This window comes from Pseudophryne corroboree, chromosome 6 (genome assembly GCF_028390025.1).
Source record: "Pseudophryne corroboree isolate aPseCor3 chromosome 6, aPseCor3.hap2, whole genome shotgun sequence".
Taxonomy (NCBI): Eukaryota; Metazoa; Chordata; class Amphibia; order Anura; family Myobatrachidae; genus Pseudophryne; species Pseudophryne corroboree.
In genome coordinates this window covers 17710318-17731762 of record NC_086449.1, presented here as the reverse complement: position 1 = coordinate 17731762, position 21445 = coordinate 17710318, and the positions used below count along the sequence as shown (strand labels likewise).

The window sequence follows — 21445 nt, the reverse complement described above, 5'->3', positions numbered from 1 at the left end:
TACTCCACCATAAAAACACATTGGAATCCATAATGTGTTACATTATAGATTTGATCACACAAACATAGTAATGTTTTTATATGTATTTTGCAATGTTACCTCAAACACACATGTGAAATTTGGAAAAACAACCTTACTTTTTTCATTTAAAAAACATGCTTTTTTGTTGCAGCATCTTACACACAATGTCATACTGTATGGTTCGAGTGGACATACATATCTTTACTGGATGTGGACAAGGCCATTTAGCTTGGATTCCATTTCAGCTTTTACTTACTGTGGTAAGTATCTAAGTTTTTGATGTGTTTTGACTTAATGTGGTTATGAACGACTTTGATTACGTTCTGAAATTTTAGATTTTTTTTTCAGTTTGATACTCACAATCAAGATGAGGGGAGTGTGGATGATGTCTTGGAGGTGTGTCCAAAATTGGAGTGAGGGGACAGAACATACGGACGATAATCTTCGTGGCGGGGTAGCCTGCTGTGGTTGGCCGTGATATACACCATTGCTTTCTTTTCGGCCACAGGTTTTTTTCGGCCACAGGTTTTTTTTACATAGGCCAAAAGTAAAAAAAAAAAACAACAACCAAAAACACACATCTTCATTTTGTATTGAAAGGATAAATATTACAGATGCAATATATAAATTGCTCTGTGATGTGGCACTCCAAACACACATTACCACTTTATGAGCCAAACCAAAATGTAGAAATAATTTAAAAATTACACTACAGTGTGGTGTCACGGAACAAATACAAGCTAAAAAATTGTTTAAAAATTTTACATTATCCAATAATGACATTACACATGTAAGTGGTTTCCAAACCACTTTCCACTACTCCAGCCTCTAACATGACAACCACTGTTTTTTACACATTGCACATGGATCACATAACTATAAAACATAGTTACTATTTTTAATTAAAAAAGGCCCAAAAGGAAAACATTATTGCAGCACAATTCAGAGACACACCAAGTCCAAACTACACATGCAAAATATCTTTCATAAAAACACATGACATACAATAAAGTAAGATGTAACATTGTCTTTTGTATAAAACATTAACCAAAACAATGTATTTGCTGAAACACACTTGAAGATGAGAGTAATATGCAACGTCACATGACACACATTTAAAAAAAAAAATATTAATCATAGGATGTAAATGCAAATACACATGCTCACCATTCTTCCTGGGCCTATCTGTATCCCGGACATGGGTTGCAGAGACAACTTCAGGAGATATTACACTCCGCATGGGCTCCTCATACTCCAGATATCTTGCAATATAGGGCTGCCCACCACCGGTTTTCAGAGCCGACTTGGCCTCCTTGACCATTTTGGTTCTTGACACATCGCTTTATGTCATAGTACCGTTTGCGGCACGTGTCCTCCGTCCGCTTGACCACCCCCTCACTATTGACAGCAGCAACAACTTTAGCCCACAACACCGTCTTCCTCGGTGTTGGCACCTTAGCGGACTCAGGGCCAAATAGCTGCCTCTGATACTTCATCATCCCATGCACCAATGCCACATTTTCAGCAAAATTAAACTTTACATTCCGCCCAGTCTTAGTAGTGGCCACAGCGGAGCACTCTGACTTTCAATATCACTTGAGGATGCTGCAGCAACCTCACCCACCTCCTCCACCACACTAACCTCACTAACACTCACCTCCTCCACCTGACCAACCTCCTCCCCCTCACTCACACACTCCACCTCACCCACCTCTGAGTCACACATAATTGTGTGTCTAAACAGTTAACACAGAAAAAAAACACACTCCTCCACTACCATTACACAACTCACACACACACCCACACACACACACACACACACACACACACACACACACACACACACACACACACACAAACACTGACAAGGGACTATAAAGAAAAATAACTTGGACTAAAAATGAAACAAAACCACAAAATACAACAAGAATGAGAAGACGACTTTCAAACACAATACCACACTCAGAAATTGCTACCAACACTCCTCACCAAACCACAAATTCACCTACCTCCACAGTACAACCTCCCTCCTCCTCACCACTAACTAAACCCACGAGGTGCGGACGGTTTGGGGCATATTTATATGGTTATGCAAAGACACTCCTACCATCTGAAACACAACCAATCATGAACGGGGATGAAAATCGAAACTGAAAGTGAAAATGCGGCCGCTGAAAAAAAAAAAAACCTGCCGCGTTTAACTTAGGAAAAAAAACAACAAAAACAACAAAAACACGTACGCAAACGACAATGACGGCCGTAAATGTGCCAAAAAAATAAAACCGATTGGCATCGACATCGGAAAACACGACAACCATAAAGTCGACTGCTTCGTAACTTTGCGTATATGGATTCAAAAAGTTGCATGAAAATGCACCCGATACAAAATGAGTTTAAACACTACACAAACCGACTCAAACACAAATATTAGTAAATATTTGCCCAGGTTTTCAGCAACAACCAACTCCGGGATATTTCTGAACTTTAAGTTCTTGTTGAGATCTCCATTTTCCACTGCATATAGCAACAACATAGGTCAGAAAACAGGTGAAAAGTACTGTAGTGTTTCTGAAACAAACTCTGCATGGGAAGAACAGAGGGTGACTAGGACATCTGCATAATCGCAGACAAACACATCACTAAAAAGGTCAGTCATTATGTGCAAGACAGGTCATAAGAACTACAGTACAAGCAACGTGGAACAGGTATGGCCCCAAGCCTCTACTAATTAACAGGTCAGTTAAGTAAAGTGGAGGATGTCTGATCAGGAGTTCAGCCACCACAGATATATAAGACGGTATAGCCACACTGTAAAATGGTAGGCAACCAAAAGGTGTCACTTCACATGAATTGCTGAAATAAATGTAGCAATGTCAATAGAGTAGTCACAACTACATTGCAGCCTTGGGAACAACAATAAGTCAGGTCACAGTATTGAACCAATGAAGAGGGGCAGTATACATTAATATACATCTCAGAAGGAGTGTGCACTCAATGCAATCACAGTCAAGTGGAATGTCTCTCGGCTACAATAATAAGCTAGAGCCAAGACTGGTTAACAGAAAGCACAAAATCTTCTGACTGAGCATGCCCTGACATGTGCAGAGAACAGATGTCAGACCGGCGGCACCCAGTGCTGAATGAAGGCACTCCAGAAAGGTGATGTACTTTGAGGAAAGCATAGCAGAGCATGTTTTACTCCCAAAGTCCAGACAACTGGAAGCTCATAGATGCAGCAGGCACTATACTATAGGCATTTTGAAGTTCATACCTGCAGGTGAGAGAGTCACACAGGACCCGAAAGGGTTAGAGTCAGGTGCAAAGATTGTCAGAGGAATGTGAGAGAAACTCTCAGCCTGAATCACCTCACAATGAGTACAAAAGAGACGGCTAGCATATTGGAGCTGATTTGAGGATATATTAATGGTCTCTGGCAGCCATTAGGACTAGATCCTTTCTTGTTCATAGTTGAAATGAAAGCTAAAAGCGAGGACTATGTCTTACAGTATAGATCTTGGGGAGGACATAAATAAGATACAGCACGGTGAAAGAATACTGATTTACAGGAAATTGAAGATGTCTTCACTTCCTTGTTATTTGTAAGTGTGATCCTACATGTAGGAACAGTGATGCCACCATTTCAAGAAAGCATAGTGAAATGGGATGGATACATTAGTTGAACTCTTTAGCACTCTGAAGCTTGAAATTTAGTTTTCAGTGTTTTATCATTTCTCCATTTTACCCAGTGTCTCTACATGAGAGTTCTTGCACATGAGGTACTGTATTATAGTAGATTGTTAGCTCTTCAGAGCAGGGCCCTATTTCCTCTTGTTATCTAAGCCCTCTTCTCAACACATTTCACTCGCAGCTCTCCCCTACTCAGCGACCATCTTTACCGCTTTTTCTCCTGCTGGTAAAGGCTCATCTCCATCTATGGCCGCCAGCCCCTAATAGTACAGTGATTACTTCCTTGCTACTTACATCTTAGCTGTATTATGTATGAGAATGTGTGGTGCTCTTTGTCACCTGTACTCGATTTTTGTTATTTATGTACTGTAATGCTAAGTTTGTCTCCATGTACTGTCCTTTGTATGGCACAGCGAAACACTTGTGGCGCCTTATAAATAAAATGTAATAATAATAATAATAATACTATGTATTTCTTTATTTCATATCTGATTTGGATCCACTGTTAGAATTCTTTGGTATATAGAAAGTTATTATCATTATGTTTAGTTGAAATAATGTTTAATGTTGAATAAATGTATTATTCATTAATACTTTGTCCTTTGTAACTGACATTTTAATTTTTGCAGAATATTGTGATTACTCACATTACACAAGAGATTCCCAATCTCAACAGATTTATTATCTTGCTTAAAATACCTCTGGCATTGTTTAGAGCTTGTTGAAGCAATGGTTTATAAACCAACCATCACTGTGTATGCTTTTCCTTTATTCTCACACTGCTTTAGAGTGTACACTATTATAGAGAGAAGTGTGGTTTGAGCATTAATTCAGGTGAGTTACTAAAATTCAGATTTATTGACTATCATTTTTAATGTCAGATTACTTTGCACTTTTTAATTTGGTCAGATAGATTTAATAATATTTTTTATGTCTAATTTACATTTGGGTAGGAGACATACTCATTTCTCAACTGAACATTTGTTATAGATAAATATTGTGTTGACTAATATATCTGGGGGCTGTTCCAAATCATGTTATAAAAATGTTCAGAGTTTGTGGAAACTATTTTATATATTCAAATTATAGATAGAATATGATAAATCATTTTTTAAATATTAACATTCAATTGTTTTAAATTGATAGATGTTTGTAATACTTATTTAAATAGATTTCTTGCAAAAATGTTGTGTCAATCGTAAACCATAATTTTTAAGTGACTAAGATCCTTGAAAGTTTGCATGCATTTCTAAAAGTTAAACTTACAATGTTTCAATGACTTTTGATTTTTCTAATATAACTACTGTAATCTTTTTTTTTTTTTTTAAACTGAATGTGTACAGTTTATTTTTATTTTTTTGTTTTAAAATGCCTAAACATAATAATTAATTTTTGTAATTTCTGAGGTTACAGTACAACTGAAATCTTTATTTGTGTTAAAAAAAAAAAATATATATATATATATATATATATATATATATATATATACTGTAGATATATATATATATATATATATATATATATATATATAATATTCCCCTGTTTATTTCTATTATTATTTATTTTTACTTGAAAAGAGAAGTAACAAAGCATGTTATTTAGTCCTTAATTTTTGGAGCTGATTTTACCTTGTTTATCACAAAACTCTTTTTCAAACATTTATAAGAGCTGACCTCTATTATGTAAATATTGCATTTCTAAAAACCAAAAACTATTTATAACATACTGTGTATTTATCTGATATTTTTGATAGTAAGTGTTGTACATTTTTTACAATATTTATTTTTCAGTTAGTGATAAAATGTGCTTACTATAAATTTGTTATCTTTATTTGAAAACAGTCCATTCTATTTTTTCAGGAAAAGATGCCAATCTCATGTCAACAGTTATACTTGAAAATGTATTTAAATAAATGTAATATATATGTATATATGTGTGTCATGCAGCAAGACAATGATCCGAAGCACACAAGTCATTCAACCAATGAACATATTTAATAAAATAAAATAAAATAAAGTTCTGACCTTAATCCAATCAAATGTTACGGAAGGATCTTAAGCCAGCAGGTCATGGGAGGAAAACAAGCAAAATAGCAGAGTTAAAGCTGTTTTGTACAAAGGAATGGGGTAAAGTTCCTCTAAGCCGATGTTCAGGACTAATAAACAGTTTCCAGAAATGTTTACACGCAGTTTTGTTGCATAAGGGGGTCATAACAGATACGCAAAGGCAAATGTCCATTCACAGTTACTTAATTTAAAAAGCGGAGAATGAATAAATAAGAACAATACCATAGTCACAAATGTACTAGTCTTGGGTATCCGATAACCTCTTTCAATTTATTGCTGAGAAAATAGAGGATAAAATTATAGACATTTTATACAATGAATTACTGCTAGGTATTTTATGATGTCTTACGCTTGTCTTTCAGATCTTTTTGCATAATGCACAAGCAAAATATCTCTTATGTCATTCTGCTGGGATTTCCAAATCTACACAACTTTAATAGTGTATTGTTTGTATTTCTTCTCATCACTTACTGTGTTGCCATATGTGGTAATATTGTTGTAATTGCTTTAGTTTCCATAAGCAAAATTCTTCACCATCCAATGTATTACTTTATATTACAGGTGTCTTTAGTGGACATTCTGATGACCACAAACATTGTCCCTAACTTGCTTCACATTGTTCTACATCATGGTGGCTCCATGTCTCTTGCTGCCTGTATATCACAGCTTTATGTGTTTGCTAACTCAGAGTCATTAGAGTGTCTCATCCTAACAGTGATGTCTTATGACAGATATGTGGCTATCTGCAACCCACTGCTGTATAACGCTATAATCAACAAAGCGTTTTGTGTGAAATCTGTCATTGCATCATGGTTGATGAGTTTCTTGATGGCTTTGGTGGATGCTATAACCCTGCAAAACTTAAACTTTTGTGGACCAAATGTGATTGACCATTTCTTCTGTGATTTTCTTCTTATACTAAAACTTTCTTGTTCAGATACTTCGCTTACACAAATCCAGATAGTTCTATTTGGCTTTATTGTTATCATTGGCCCATTCACAGTGATAATTGTTTCTTACATATATATCATTACAACCATCCTAAAAATTCACTCGACCAGTGGGTGACAGAAAGCCTTCTCCACCTGCAGCTCCCACCTGGCTGTTGTGTCTCTATTTTTTGGAAGTCCCATTATTGTGTATCTGGTTCCATCAAAAGGAAAATTATCAGCTACATACAAGACATTGTCACTACTTTACACAGTGGTGACACCTTTGATTAATCCATTCATATACAGCCTCCGTAATAAAGACTTCAAGGTGGCTTTTGAAAAATTTAAATATAATTTAAATAGTTTATTAGTTTCAAGAATTAGCAATTAATATTAATAACAGTTTTTTGTAAAATATCAGATATTCTATTAAATAAAATTTACAACCAATTGGCTGATAGATATTTTTTTTTCAGACACTGAACCTGATTCTGAGTCACAGGCAAAAGCTCATTCAAAACCATCTATTGGTGGTCTAGCATTGATGCAAATTCTGATACAAACCCTTTTCCTGGTGCACATCCATTTAGTGAGATCTGATCAGGATCCCGACATTTGGGATCATGGTAGTTGACCATAATCCCAACACTGCATGGAAGATCAATTCCAGGATTCCAAACTTTGTGATCCCAAATGTTAGTATACCAGGACTGCTGAGAGGCAAGTTGTGGGGTGTGGGGTGGTGGTTAGGTTTAAGTAGGGAGATCTAGGGTTAGGCAGTGGGGAGGTATGGTTAGGGTAAGGCACCACCAGGGAGGTTTATGGTGAAGCTGTAGGGAGTGATGATTAGGTTTAGGCTGCGGGCAGGGGGTTTAGGGTAAGGCACCATCAGGGAGGGTTAGGGTTAGGCTGCAGGGGTAGGGCTAGGGTCAGGCTGCAGGAAAGAAGGCTTAGGGAGGTTAAGGATTAGGTAAGATATTAGAAATAAGTGGGTCCGGTTCTCCGAGAACCAGACCCACCCGATCTTCCCGATCTGAGTCCGGATCTGACTCTGGCTCAGGACTTCACGCCTTACTCAGATCCCAAATCAAGGCCGAACATCATCCTCCAGCTGTCATCGTCTCATGGGTTTTGGATTCTATAAAGGCCCTTGGTGATTTGTGCCATCTTTACTCCGGCTGTGGAGAGTTTACGGGATGGACATGTCCATATCAGTACTGTGTTGTCTTGCATGGGGCGGATGCTCTGTCTGCTGTATCGGTCCAGGGGCGCCCATTCAGCTGTTTCAGGCCAGCGGTGCCCTGTCTGCTGTATCAGTCAAGGGGTGCTCTGTCTGCTGTATCTGAAAGAAGTGATCTGTCCATCCATCCATGGGAACTGCCCCAGTGTAAAATTAAAATAATAAAAGCTAAAAACAAAAAGCCTAAAAATATAAGATAGATAGATATTTATATTTATTGTCATTGTAAAAAGAAACAACAAAATGTAGATCTGGGACATTCATATAAACCATTACAAATCACCGGTCAAATTACGACAAACAATAACAGATGAAAAAAAACCTGTACTTAAAACAAGATATTCTAGTTCTAATACACCTGAAGCGTCTACGAGAAGGAAGATGCAATGGTTAGGATGATAACAATCTTGTACAATGCTTTTTCCTTTGCGGAGGCAGTTTTCAACATAAATATCATCAATTGACAGAAGCTCACAGCCAACGATAATCCTAGCTGTATGTACAACACGCTCCAGTATCTTCTGCTCACCCTTGGAGCGGTTACCATACCACACAATAATACAGTAAGTCAACATGCGATAAACCTAACTAAATTTGCCTTGGATAGGTTTGCAGCATGCAATTTCCTAAGGAAGAATTATATAATATATATATAAATATTTTTTAAAAATTGTTTTGTTTTTGCTGTACCCCAGTGTACTATACAATCTTTACTTTATTTTCATAAGTACTGTTACACTGCTGGTCAGACCGCAGTACATTATTATTTCCTACTCATACACATATTGTGCGACACTGTTGGTAAAGGTCAACAGCAGTTTTCGATTACTATTTCTGTAGCACACACGTATTGTGTGATGTTGTGGGTGACGGTGGTACCACAGTAATATATTTATTTCCCATTCATACATGTATTGCACGACACTGTTGGTGAAGGTCAACTGCAGTATTCAGTTACTGTCTCTGATTCATACACGTATTGTGTGACACTGTGGGGGAAGGTGGTACTACAGTAATATATTAAATCACCCGTTTGTTTTATTACTTCGCAACACTTAAACTTGCTAAATAAATAACAACACGGACAACTGTATAGATTGGAAAAAGGAGGTCACAGCCCAAATGTATTAAATCAAATTAGAATTGTAAATATTAATCATGGTGGTGAAAGAAGTAGTGTCACCTCGGCCATAGCTTATAAAGTTTGTATAACAAAAAATTGTGGGTGGAGTTCCTGCCCCTTGTGCAATCCATCTTAAGTAGAACTGTCTCCCCTTAACCAGCACAGTGCTGGTCCCTCCCTAAGATGGTGACCTGGACCTACCCTAAAGTAGTGACTGACTCGCCTTTTCTCAAAGGGGAAATGCTAGCCAAGCTCTGCTGCACTACATTGAGCTGAAATACAGAAATGTGCAGCGTACATTGGCGCTCAGGCTCATATCCCTTATGCAGGTGGCAGGGATTTAGTCAAACCAGGAATGGTTATGAATAAAGTGCATTTATTAACTGACAAAATAACACTGACATGCAAGAACAATGTGTTAATTAAAAAACAAATGTAAAAGACATAAAAACACAATGATGGTCGATGGGACAGGGAGGCAGTGACTGGATTAAAGTGCTTGTGCAGCAAGTTCGTAATCAAATCTCTCACCATCTGATGGCCCTGCGGTGGGCTAGCTTATGAAAAAGCAATGCTGGTCTGGCGCTGATATAGCCCGGCACCACCGCATAAGTCATGAAACAGCTTAAAGGGTCCTTTTGATGGTGTCACCGCTCCTTTGGTCCAGTCCTCTTATCCAGAAACAAACTACATTGAGCTGCCAAGGAGCACTGCTTTATGCCACAAATGGAGTCACCAGACTACAAACTGCCACCATAAGCTAAACACTTCAAACCTCCTTTGGACATGCCAACAGGGCTGTGACAAATAATTCCATACCAATCTTTTATAAGTGCACTCCATCAGGCCTATATAAATTTACCTCATCATAATGTAATTAGGGGTGTTTTATAACATGCCCATTCAAACCAACCAGAAACAGACATTGCAGCATTAAGCTTTTTCCTCACCTTATCCAGTGCTGTGCCACCTTGGTTGCCCCACCAAAATCTCCATGGTACAACCTCAGACCAAATCACCTTCACTCATAGCCAATTCTCTACAATTAACCAAAAATCCATCTTCACTTCATGAATGAGCTCTATCCCCTTACAAGTACCCTGATCATTACCTCCTAAATGCACAATCAGACAATATGGGGCACCCCATTTCTCATTTGACTCCCAAAGCAAACTTAATAAATTACGCCATCTCAAACCCCTTATACCAATCCACCTAACATCAAAAGGGAACGCTTTAGACACATGGTGCCTACTAGCCCAATAAACATAAGAATATCCAACAATCCAAACCCGGCTTAAAATGACAAAAAAAACCTGTGAGAAACAAAACAAATTTTAAACATTGGTAACTTATCCATAACCATCAAATGGCAGGGTAAGGGAAACTGAGTTGTTTGGGTGACCCAGATGAAGGTGAACAACCCCAAACCTCAAAACTGTATGAGGAAAAAGGTGAAAATAACTCCAAACCCCCTTTAACAGTGGGTAGCTTAAAGCCCTGGGAATCCCAAAGAACAAACTTGTCGGAAGCACCTAATTCTGCAATTTATCGTTCCTTATGTAGCTGCTATATGCTGATGACTTCCAATGAACTAGCTGCTTAATTTCCTCGATGGAAGAACCAAACGATGCAACTATCCTAAATTAATGCATACTGTAGTGCTCTACTGGTAGAGTTAAATCTATCAAACATTTTTTGAATACACTGGTAAACTGAAACCTCGATAACTTTTAGCTAATGCTACTGGGCAAATGCTCAGTTCCGGATGTACAGGAATAGATATCCATTTCCCCCAGCCGAGCTGATCCATTTTAGAATTGTGTATTTTTAACAGCAAAAAAACACTCTTAACCACTACATTATCCACCATAATTCCTGTATTATCCCATTTTTGTTCACAGTACCTAATTCTCCCACTCTTAAAGCTCTGAAGAAAGCTAAAGTAAAAGTCAAACTAAACAAAATAATTTCATAACTACAAAGCACAATTCAATCCTTTAAAAGTCCTATATCAATAGGCCTATGAGCATCTCCCAAAGTCGCTTGTTCCCTAGCCCAACCTTTCATAGCCCTAGATAGAATTAATGATTTAGTGGGATCCACTAATACTTGTATACTTGAAAAATAAGATATTCCCGCTTGCACACCTGACATAGCCACCTTAGAACACTCTCTTTCATGCCATAACCAGACAAATTCCAACTTAGCATCTTGCATGCTCTTACCACTACTTTGAAAGCGATGAATGCCTGCCAGTCACCCCATGAAGCAGAAAAATTTCCTCAAAGTTCTTGGGGCCAATGCTTTTAACGCTAGCTCTCTTATTCCGGCATGTGATCTGCCATACATAATCAGGACAGGACAAACCATCAACCTTAGCTGTTGGAGCCAATGTCCTTAATCTATCCCATTGTAAATAGATAACTCATCCACTATCTCATTCTCAAGTCCAGGTACGTGCTTAGCAGTAACATTTATATTTTCCTGCAAACACCTTAAAGTCAAAAGCCTCACCAATCGCAGCAAATGCAAACATGATGTCCCCTTGGTTACTAATAACTTGAACTACCCCAATATTATCTCACCAAAGGTTACCAATCCTATAGCTCCAAATCTCCACTGTGATAATGATTGGAAAAAGTTCAAGCAAAAGCATACTTTATGTAAGACCCCTCGCATGCCAGTCTACAGGCCAAGCCTCAGCACACCATTCACCATCAACTTATGTCCCGAAACCTATCGACCCTGAAGCATCTGTAAAAAACTGGAGCTCGTGATTATCCTTCCACTGCTGTAACCAAATATGAACCCCATTGAAATCCTGCAGGAAAAGAAGCCAGACCCTAAAATCCTCTTTCATCTCTGACAAATACTAATCCAATTGTATAACCTTTTTAACCCCGCCGTAGCTCTTTACAAACTATGACAGAACACCAATCCCATCGGGATGACCCTACAAGAAAAAATCAATAAACCCAACAATGACTGTCTCTGCTTTAAAGTCAACTTTTTTGCTGATTTAAAACCCTCTAATAAACTCTTCAAACAATTCAATTCTCCCCTGGTATCCTGCAAAGTCCTGCCTCTGTATCAATCTCTAGACCAAGGTAGGATAAACAATTCACAGGCCCTTCTGTTTTTCTCTTTCACAATGGGAACCCCCATGATCCAAAAAAAACTGAAAAAAGTAAATCCTGACACAATGAGCGGGACACACTAACAAAAGTTAATCCAAATAATGAGGGACTCATGATTGCTTAGTGCCTACTTTTATGCACCATTGTAAAAAGGGAACAAGGAACTAAGTACCTCCTGGCACCAATTAAAAAATGCTCAGTAATTACATATTAGTTTGTCTGCAGCTTTCAAACACTAAAGGAACTACTCAGCCCTTTGGAAGAAAACAAAATGATAAATATACAGAAAGCACAGACAGACTCTAATTAAAAAATATTTTTTCATTATTTCATATAAAAATTAGCGGCTACATAGTATCCTTATTAGCAGTTTTTTTCCATCTTTTTATATAAAGATAATATAACACAATATGCATACAACACTTAATACATTTGCATTATTCTGAATGGAACATCACTCTTGTTACAATGTATAATCAATTGTATCTACATATAAGTGAAAAAGGTGTGACGTGTATAATAAACAGATGGTGAAAGTGACAAAATAAATGTAATGCTGCGATGCCCTGTTGTCACCCAGCCACGACAGTCTAGGAGGCCCCGTACCCCAGGAGCCACCCCATTTCTGAACTATTGTTCTGAATAATTGGACTTACCTAGAATTGTGCCATATTCACAAGTGCAGTCATGCTAGGTACCCTAGTTAAAATAAATGAGGGTCAGGTGCGGGTGGGTGCAAGTCTAAGAATGAAGGTGTCTCACTCCTTCAGGTGTGTCTATATAAAACACTTTTAGTTTGCTAAGAAGGGACCATAGACTGTACAATTATAGCTGCCAGTAATGTGAGGTGCTACCTACTGAGACTTGTAGTTCTATGGAAAAAAGGGGGTGTTGTAGATGCACTGTCTCTAGCATTACTGACCCCCACTGTCTCTCCATTCATCTCTCTCTCTTTAGCTACTGTCAGTGGAGAATTTCCCATTAGGCATGAGATGCACATACTGTACTGTACCTAGGGGTGGCATTTGTTTGGGTGCGGCAGTTGGATGCTTATGCTGGTACTGGCATCCCAAAAATTAAAAGTACAGTAACCGCTAAATATTTTCACTATATGGTACAATACAGTATGACATTTTTCCCCAGTACTGTATTTTTTTTCTTTTAGCCACAGACGACGAGGAGTACACCTTTGGTAAATATAATGTGCAGTAGCAATTATAGAGATGTGCAGCATTCATTGTTCGGGTTTTGTGTTTTGCTTTTGGATTTAGTTCAGCGGTCGTGTTTTGGATTCGGTTGCATTTTGGCAAAACCTCCCTTTTGAATTTTTGTCGGATTCGGGTATTTTTTTTTTTTAAAACCTCAAAAACAGCTTAAAATATAGAATTTGGGGGTAATTTTGATCCTATAGTTTTTTTTAACCTCAATAACCATAATTTCCACTCATTTCCAGTCTGTTCTAAACACCTCACACCTCACAATATTATTTTTAGTCCTAAAATTTGCACCGAGGTTGCTGGATGACTTAGCTAAGCGACCCATACACCTGGCCCATCTAGGAGTGGCACTGCAGTGTTAGACAGGATGGCACTTAAAAAATAGTCCCCAAACAGCACATGATGCAAAGATAAATTAAAAAAAGAGGTGCAAGATGGAATTGTCCTTGAGGTAGTTGTATGACTAAGCCAAGCGACACAAACAATTAGGCCCAACTAGGCATGGCCCTGCAGTGGCAGACAGGAGGGCAGATATAAAAAAAGCCCCAAATAGCACATGATGCAAAGAAGAAAAAGAGGTGCAATTAGGTAGCTGGATGGCCAAGCTAAGCGACACAAGTGTGAGGCACAAACACCTGGCCCATCTAGGAGTGGCACTGCAGTTCCAGACAGGATGGCACTTAAAAAAAATAGGCCCCAAACAGCACATGATGCAAAGAAGAAAAAGAGGGGCAAGATGGTATTGTTCTTGGGCTCTCCCACCCACCCTTATGTTGTCTAAACAGAACATGCACACTTTAACAAACCCATTATTTCAGCGACAGGGTCTGCCACATGACTTTGGCTGAAATGATTGGTTGGTTTGGGCCCCAACCAAAAAAGAAGCCATCAATCTCTCCTTGCACAAACTGGCTCTACAGAGGCAAGATGTCCACCTCCTCCTTATCATCCAATTCCTCACCCCTTTCACTGTGTACATCCCCCTCCTCACAGAGTATTAATTAGTTCCCACTGGGATCCACCATCACAGGTCCCTGTGTACTTTCTGGAGGCAATTGCTGGTAAATGTCTCCACTGAGGAATTTATTATAATTCATTTTGATGAACATCATCTTCTCCACATTTTCTGGAAGTAACCTTCTACACCGATCGCTGACAAGGTTACCGGCTGCACTAAACACTCTTTCAGAGTACACACTGGAGGGGGGGCAACTTAGGTAAAATAAAGCCAGTTTGTGCAAGGGCCTTCAAATTGAATCTTTTTTCTGCCAGTATACATACGGACTGTCTGACATGCCAACAGTGATGCTGTCACTCATATAATCCTCCACCATTCTTTCAATGGTGACAGAATCATATGCAGTGACAGTAGACGACATGTCAGTACTCATAGGCAGGTCCTTCAGTCCGGACCAGAAGTCAGCACTTGCTCCTGACTGCCCTGCATCACTGCCAGCAGGTGGTTTTGGAAATTTTATCATTTTCTCCAGTGGCGGTAGAAAAATAAGGAGGAACTGTTGGTGGATCATGTTCTGCTTGACTTGACAATTTTCTCACCAGCAGGCCTTTGAACATCTGCAGACTTGTGTCTGCCGGAAAGAGAGATACAACGTAGGCTTTGAACCTAGGCTCGAGCACGGTGGCCAAAATGTAGTGCTCTGATTTCAACAGATTGACCACCCATGAATCCTGGTTAAGCGAATGAAGTGCTCCATCCACAAGTCCCACATGCCTAGCAGTATCGCTCCATTTTAGCTCCTCCTTCAATCTCTCCAGCTGCTTCTGCAAAAGCCTGATGAGGGGAATGACCTAACTTAAGCTGTCAGTGTCTGAACTGACTTCACGTGTGGCAAGATCAAAGGGTTGGAGAACCTTGCACAACATGGAAATCATTCTCCACTGTGCTTGAGTCAGGTGCATTCCCCCTCCTTTGCCTGTGTGTTGTCCACATTTCTGTTAAAATAATTCCACACCAAAAAGGTGATTTTTTTTTGTATTTTGACCAGGCATGTCAATGGCCTTATTCATCCCACGGACAACAGCTGTCTTCCCGGGTGCCTGACTTAAAAAAAACACCTCACCATCAGAATCCTCATTGTCAATTTTCTCCTCAGTGCCAACAACACCCATATCCTCATCCTGGTGTACTTCAACAGTGACATCTTCAATTTGAATATCAGGACCTGGACTGTGGGTGCTCCTTTCAGCACTTGCAGGGGGTGTGCAAATGATGGAAGGAGCCACCTCTTCCCGTCCAATGTTGGGAAGGTCAGGCATCGCAACTGGCACAATTGGACTCTCCTTGGGGATTTGTGATTTAGAAGAACGCACAGTTCTTTGCTGTGCTTTTGCCAGCTTTACTCTTTTCATTTTTCTAGTGGAAGGATGAGTGCTTCCATCCTCATGTGAAGCTGAACCGCTAGCCATGAACATAGGCCGGGGCCTCAGCCGTTCCTTGCCACTCAGTGTCGTAAATGGCATATTGGCAAGTTTACGATTCTCCACAGACAATTTTAATTTAGATTTTTGGGTCATTTTACTGAACTTTTGTTTTTAGGATTTTACATGCTCTCTACTATGACATTGGGCATCAGCCTTGGCAGACGACGTTGATGGCATTTCATAGTCTCTGCCATGACTAGTGGCAGCAGAATCAGCACGAGGTGGTAGTGGATCTTGATCTTTCCCTATTTTACCCTCATAATATTTGTTCTCCATTTTTTAATGTGTGGAATTATATGCCAGTAATATGTCTGGAATTAGGCGGCAGTAATGTCTGGAATTAGATACCACTAGATAGATACCAGATACGACTGTGACTGGAATAATGATGACCTAGGCACAGTGACAGGACACTACCACAGTACCCTACGGCAGCAAGATACAGCACAAAACACTGAACTTTTAGTAATATACTGTAGTATACTGAGCACCACAATCCATTAAGACAATGAGCAGTGATACTGAGCACTGATGAGGATACTAGAATTGACACTGAGCAGCAAAATGCAGCACTGGAAAATTGTACTGTAGTATACTGGTCACAACAATACAGCACACGACAATGAGCAGTGATACTGAGCACTGATGAGGATACTAGAACTGACACTGGGCAGCGAGATGCAGCACTGGACTATTGTACTGTAGTATACTGGTCACCACAATACAGCACAAGACAATGAGCAGTGATACTGAGCACTGATAAGGATACTAGAACTGACACTGGGCAGCAAGATACAGCACTGGACTATTGTACTGTAGTATACTGGTCACGACAATGTAGCACAAGACAATGAGCAGTGATACTGAGCACTGATGAGGATACTACAACTGACACTGGGCAGCAGGATGTAGCACTGAACTATTGTACTGTAGTATACTGGTCACCACAATACAACACAAGACAATGAGCAGTGATACTGAGCACTGATGAGGATACTAAAACTGACACTGGGCAGCAAGATGCAGCACTGGACTATTGTACTGTAGTATACTGGTCATCACAATGCAGCACAAGACAATGAGCAGTGATACTGAGCACTTATGAGGATACTAGAACTGACACTGGGCAGCAAGATGCAGCACTGGACTATTGTACTGTAGTATACTGGTCACCACAATGCAGCACAAGACAATGAGTAGTGATACTGAGCACTGATGAGGATACTAGAACTGACACTGGGCAGCGAGAACAGCACTGGAACTTTGTACTGTAGTATACTGGTCACTACAATGCAGCACAAAACAATGAGTAGTGATACTGAGCACTGATGAGGATACTAGAACTAACACTGGGCAGCAAGATGCAGCACATTACTATTGTACTGTAGTATACTGGTCACCACAATGCAGCACAAGACAATGAGTAGTGATACTGAGCACTCATGAGGATACTAGAACTGACACTGGGCAGCAAGATGCAGCACTGGACTATTGTACTGCAGTATACTGGTCACCACAATGCAGCACAAGACAATGAGCAGCGATACTGAGCACTGATGAGGATACTAGAACTGACACTGGGCAGCAAGATGCAGCACTGGACAATTGTACTGTAGTATACTGGTCACCACAATGCAGCACAAGACAATGAGCAGTGACACTGAGCACTGGTGAGGATACTAGAACTGAAACTGGGCAGCAAGATGGAGCACTGGACTATTGTACTGTAGTATACTGAGCACCACATTGCAGCACAAGACAATGAGCAGTGATACTGAGCACTGATGAGGATACTAGAACTGACACTGGGCAGCAAGATGCAGCACTGGACTATTGTACTTTAGTATACTGGTCACCACAATGCAGCACAAGACAATGAGTAGTGATACTGAGCACTGATGAGCATACTAGAACTGACACTGGGCAGCGAGAAAAGCACTGGAACTTTGTACTGTAGTATACTGGTCACCACAATGCAGCACAATACAATGAGCAGTGATACTGAGCACTGATGAGTTTACTAGAACTGACACTGGGCAGCGAGAACAGCACTGGACTATTGTACTGTAGTATACTGAGCACCACAATGCAGCACAAGACAATGAGTAGTGATACTGAGCACTGATGAGGATACTAGAACTGACACTGTGCAGCAAGATGCAGCACTGGACTATTGTAATGCAGTATACTGGTTACCACAATGCAGCACAAGACAATGAGCAGTGAAACTGAGCACTGATGAGGATACTAGAACTGACAATGGGCAGCAAGATGCAGCACTGGACTATTGTACTGTAGTATACTGGTCACCACAATGCAGCACAAGACAATGAGCAGTGATACTGATCACTGATGAGGATACTAGAACTGACACTGGGCAGCAAAATGCAGTACTGGACAATTGTACTGTAGTATACTGGTCACCACATTGCAGCACAAGACAATTAGCAGTGATACTGAGCACTGATGAGGATACTAGAACTGACACTGGGCAGCTAGATGCAGCACTGGACTATTGTACTGTAGTATACTTGTCACCACAATGCAGCACAAGACAATGAGTAGTGATACTGAGCACTGATGAGCATACTAGAACTGACACTGTGCAGCGAGAACAGCACTGGACTATTGTACTGTAGTATACTGAGCACCACAATGCAGAACAAGACAATGAGCACTGATCCTGAGCACTAATGAGGATACTAGAACTAACACTGGGCAGCAAGATGCAGCACATTACTATTGTACTGTAGTATACTGGTCACCACAATGCAGCACAAGACAATGAGCAGTGATACTGAGCACTCATGAGGATACTAGAACTGACACCGGGCAGCAAGATGCAGCACTGGACTATTGTACTGCAGTATACTGGTCACCACAATGCAGCACAAGACAATGAGCAGCGATACTGAGCACTGATGAGGATACTAGAACTGACACTGGGCAGCAAGATGCAGCACTGGACAATTGTGCTGTAGTATACTGGTCACCACAATGCAGCACAAGACAATGAGTAGTGATACTGAGCACTGATGAACATACTAGAACTGACACTGGGCAGCGAGAAAAGCACTGGAACTTTGTACTGTAGTATACTGGTCACCACAATGCAGCACAATACAATGAGCAGTGATACTGAGCACTGATGAGTTTACTAGAACTGACACTGGGCAGCGAGAACAGCACTGGACTATTGTACTGTAGTATACTGAGCACCACAATGCAGCACAAGACAATGAGTAGTGATACTGAGCACTGATGAGGATACTAGAACTGACACTGGGCAGCAAGATGCAGCACTGGACTATTGTAATGCAGTATACTGGTTACCACAATGCAGCACAAGACAATGAGCAGTGATACTGAGCACTGATGAGGATACTAGAACTGACAATGGGCAGCAAGATGCAGCACTGGACTATTGTACTGTAGTATACTGGTCACCACAATGCAGCACAAGACAATGAGCAGTGATACTGATCACTGATGAGGATACTACAACTGACACTGGGCAGCGAGAACAGCACTGGACTATTGTACTGTAGTATACTGAGCACCACAATGCAGCACAAGACAATGAGTAGTGATACTGAGCACTGATGAGGATACTAGAACTGACACTGGGCAGCAAGATGCAGCACTGGACTATTGTACTGTAGTATACTGGTCACCACATTGCAGCACAAGACAATTAGCAGTGACACTGAGCACTGATGAGGATACTACAACTGACACTGGGCAGCTAGATGCAGCACTGGACTATTGTACTGTAGTATACTTGTCACCACAATGCAGCACACGACAATGAGTAGTGATACTGAGCACTGATGAGCATACTAGAACTGACACTGGGCAGCGAGAACAGCACTGGACTATTGTACTGTAGTATACTGAGCACCACAATGCAGAACAAGACAATGAGCACTGATCCTGAGCACTAATGAGGATACTAGAACTAACACTGTGCAGCAAGTTTTAGCACTGGACTATTGTACTGTAGTATACTGGTCACCACAATGCAGCACAAGACAATGAGCAGTGATACTGAGCATTGATGAGGACACTAGAACTGACACTGGGCAGCAAGATGCAGCACTGGACTATTGTACTGCAGTATACTGGTCACCACAATGCAGCACAAGACAATGAGCAGTGATACTGAGCACTGATGAGGATACTAGAACTGACACTGGGCAGCAAGATGCAGCACTGGACTATTGTACTGCAGTATACTGGTCACCACAATGCAGCACAAGACAATGAGCAGTGATACTGAGCACTGATGAGGATACTAGTACTGACACTGGGCAGCAAGATGCAGCACTGTACTATTGTACTGTACTATACTGGTCACCACAATGCAGCGCAAGACAATGAGCAGTGATACTGAGCACTGATGAGGATACTAGAATTGACACTGAGCAGCAAAATGCAGCACTGGACTATTGTACTGTAGTATACTGGTCACAACAATACAGCACACGACAATGAGCAGTGATACTGAGCACTGATGAGGATACTAGAACTGACACTGGGCAGCGAGATGCAGCACTGGACTATTGTACTGTAGTATACTGGTCACCACAATACAGCACAAGACAATGAGCACTGATACTGAGCACTGATAAGGATACTAGAACTGACACTGGGCAGCAAGATACAGCACTGGACTATTGTACTGTAGTATACTGGTCACGACAATGCAGCACAAGACAATAAGCAGTGATACTGAGCACTGATGAGGATACTACAACTGACACTGGGCAGCAGGATGCAGCACTGAACTATTGTACTATTGTACTGTATTGTCACCACAATACAACACAAGACAATGAGCAGTGATACTGAGCACTGATGAGGATACTAAAACTGACACTGGGCAGCAAGATGCAGCACTGGACTATTGTACTGTAGTATACTGGTCATCACAATGCAGCACAAGACAATGAGCAGTGATACTGAGCACTTATGAGGATACTAGAACTGACACTGGGCAGCAAGATGCAGCACTGGACTATTGTACTGTAGTATACTGGTCACCACAATGCAGCACAAGACAATGAGTAGTGATACTGAGCACTGATGAGGATACTAGAACTGACACTGGGCAGCGAGAACAGCACTGGAACTTTGTACTGTAGTATACTGGTCACTACAATGCAGCACAAAACAATGAGTAGTGATACTGAGCACTGATGAGGATACTAGAACTAACACTGGGCAGCAAGATGCAGCACATTACTATTGTACTGTAGTATACTGGTCACCACAATGCAGCACAAGACAATGAGTAGTGATACTGAGCACTCATGAGGATACTAGAACTGACACTGGGCAGCAAGATGCAGCACTGGACTATTGTACTGCAGTATACTGGTCACCACAATGCAGCACAAGACAATGAGCAGCGATACTGAGCACTGATGAGGATACTAGAACGGACACTGGGCAGCAAGATGCAGCACTGGACAATTGTACTGTAGTATACTGGTCACCACAATGCAGCACAAGACAATGAGCAGTGACACTGAGCACTGGTGAGGATACTAGAACTGACACTGGGCAGCAAGATGC

At 40.5% G+C, this 21445-nt stretch overlaps 1 pseudogene; it reads left to right on the top strand.

Annotated features, from left to right (window-relative positions):
* Nucleotides 1–21445, top strand: part of LOC134934069 (olfactory receptor 2A14-like) — a 50464-nt pseudogene that overhangs the window by 15179 nt on the left and 13840 nt on the right.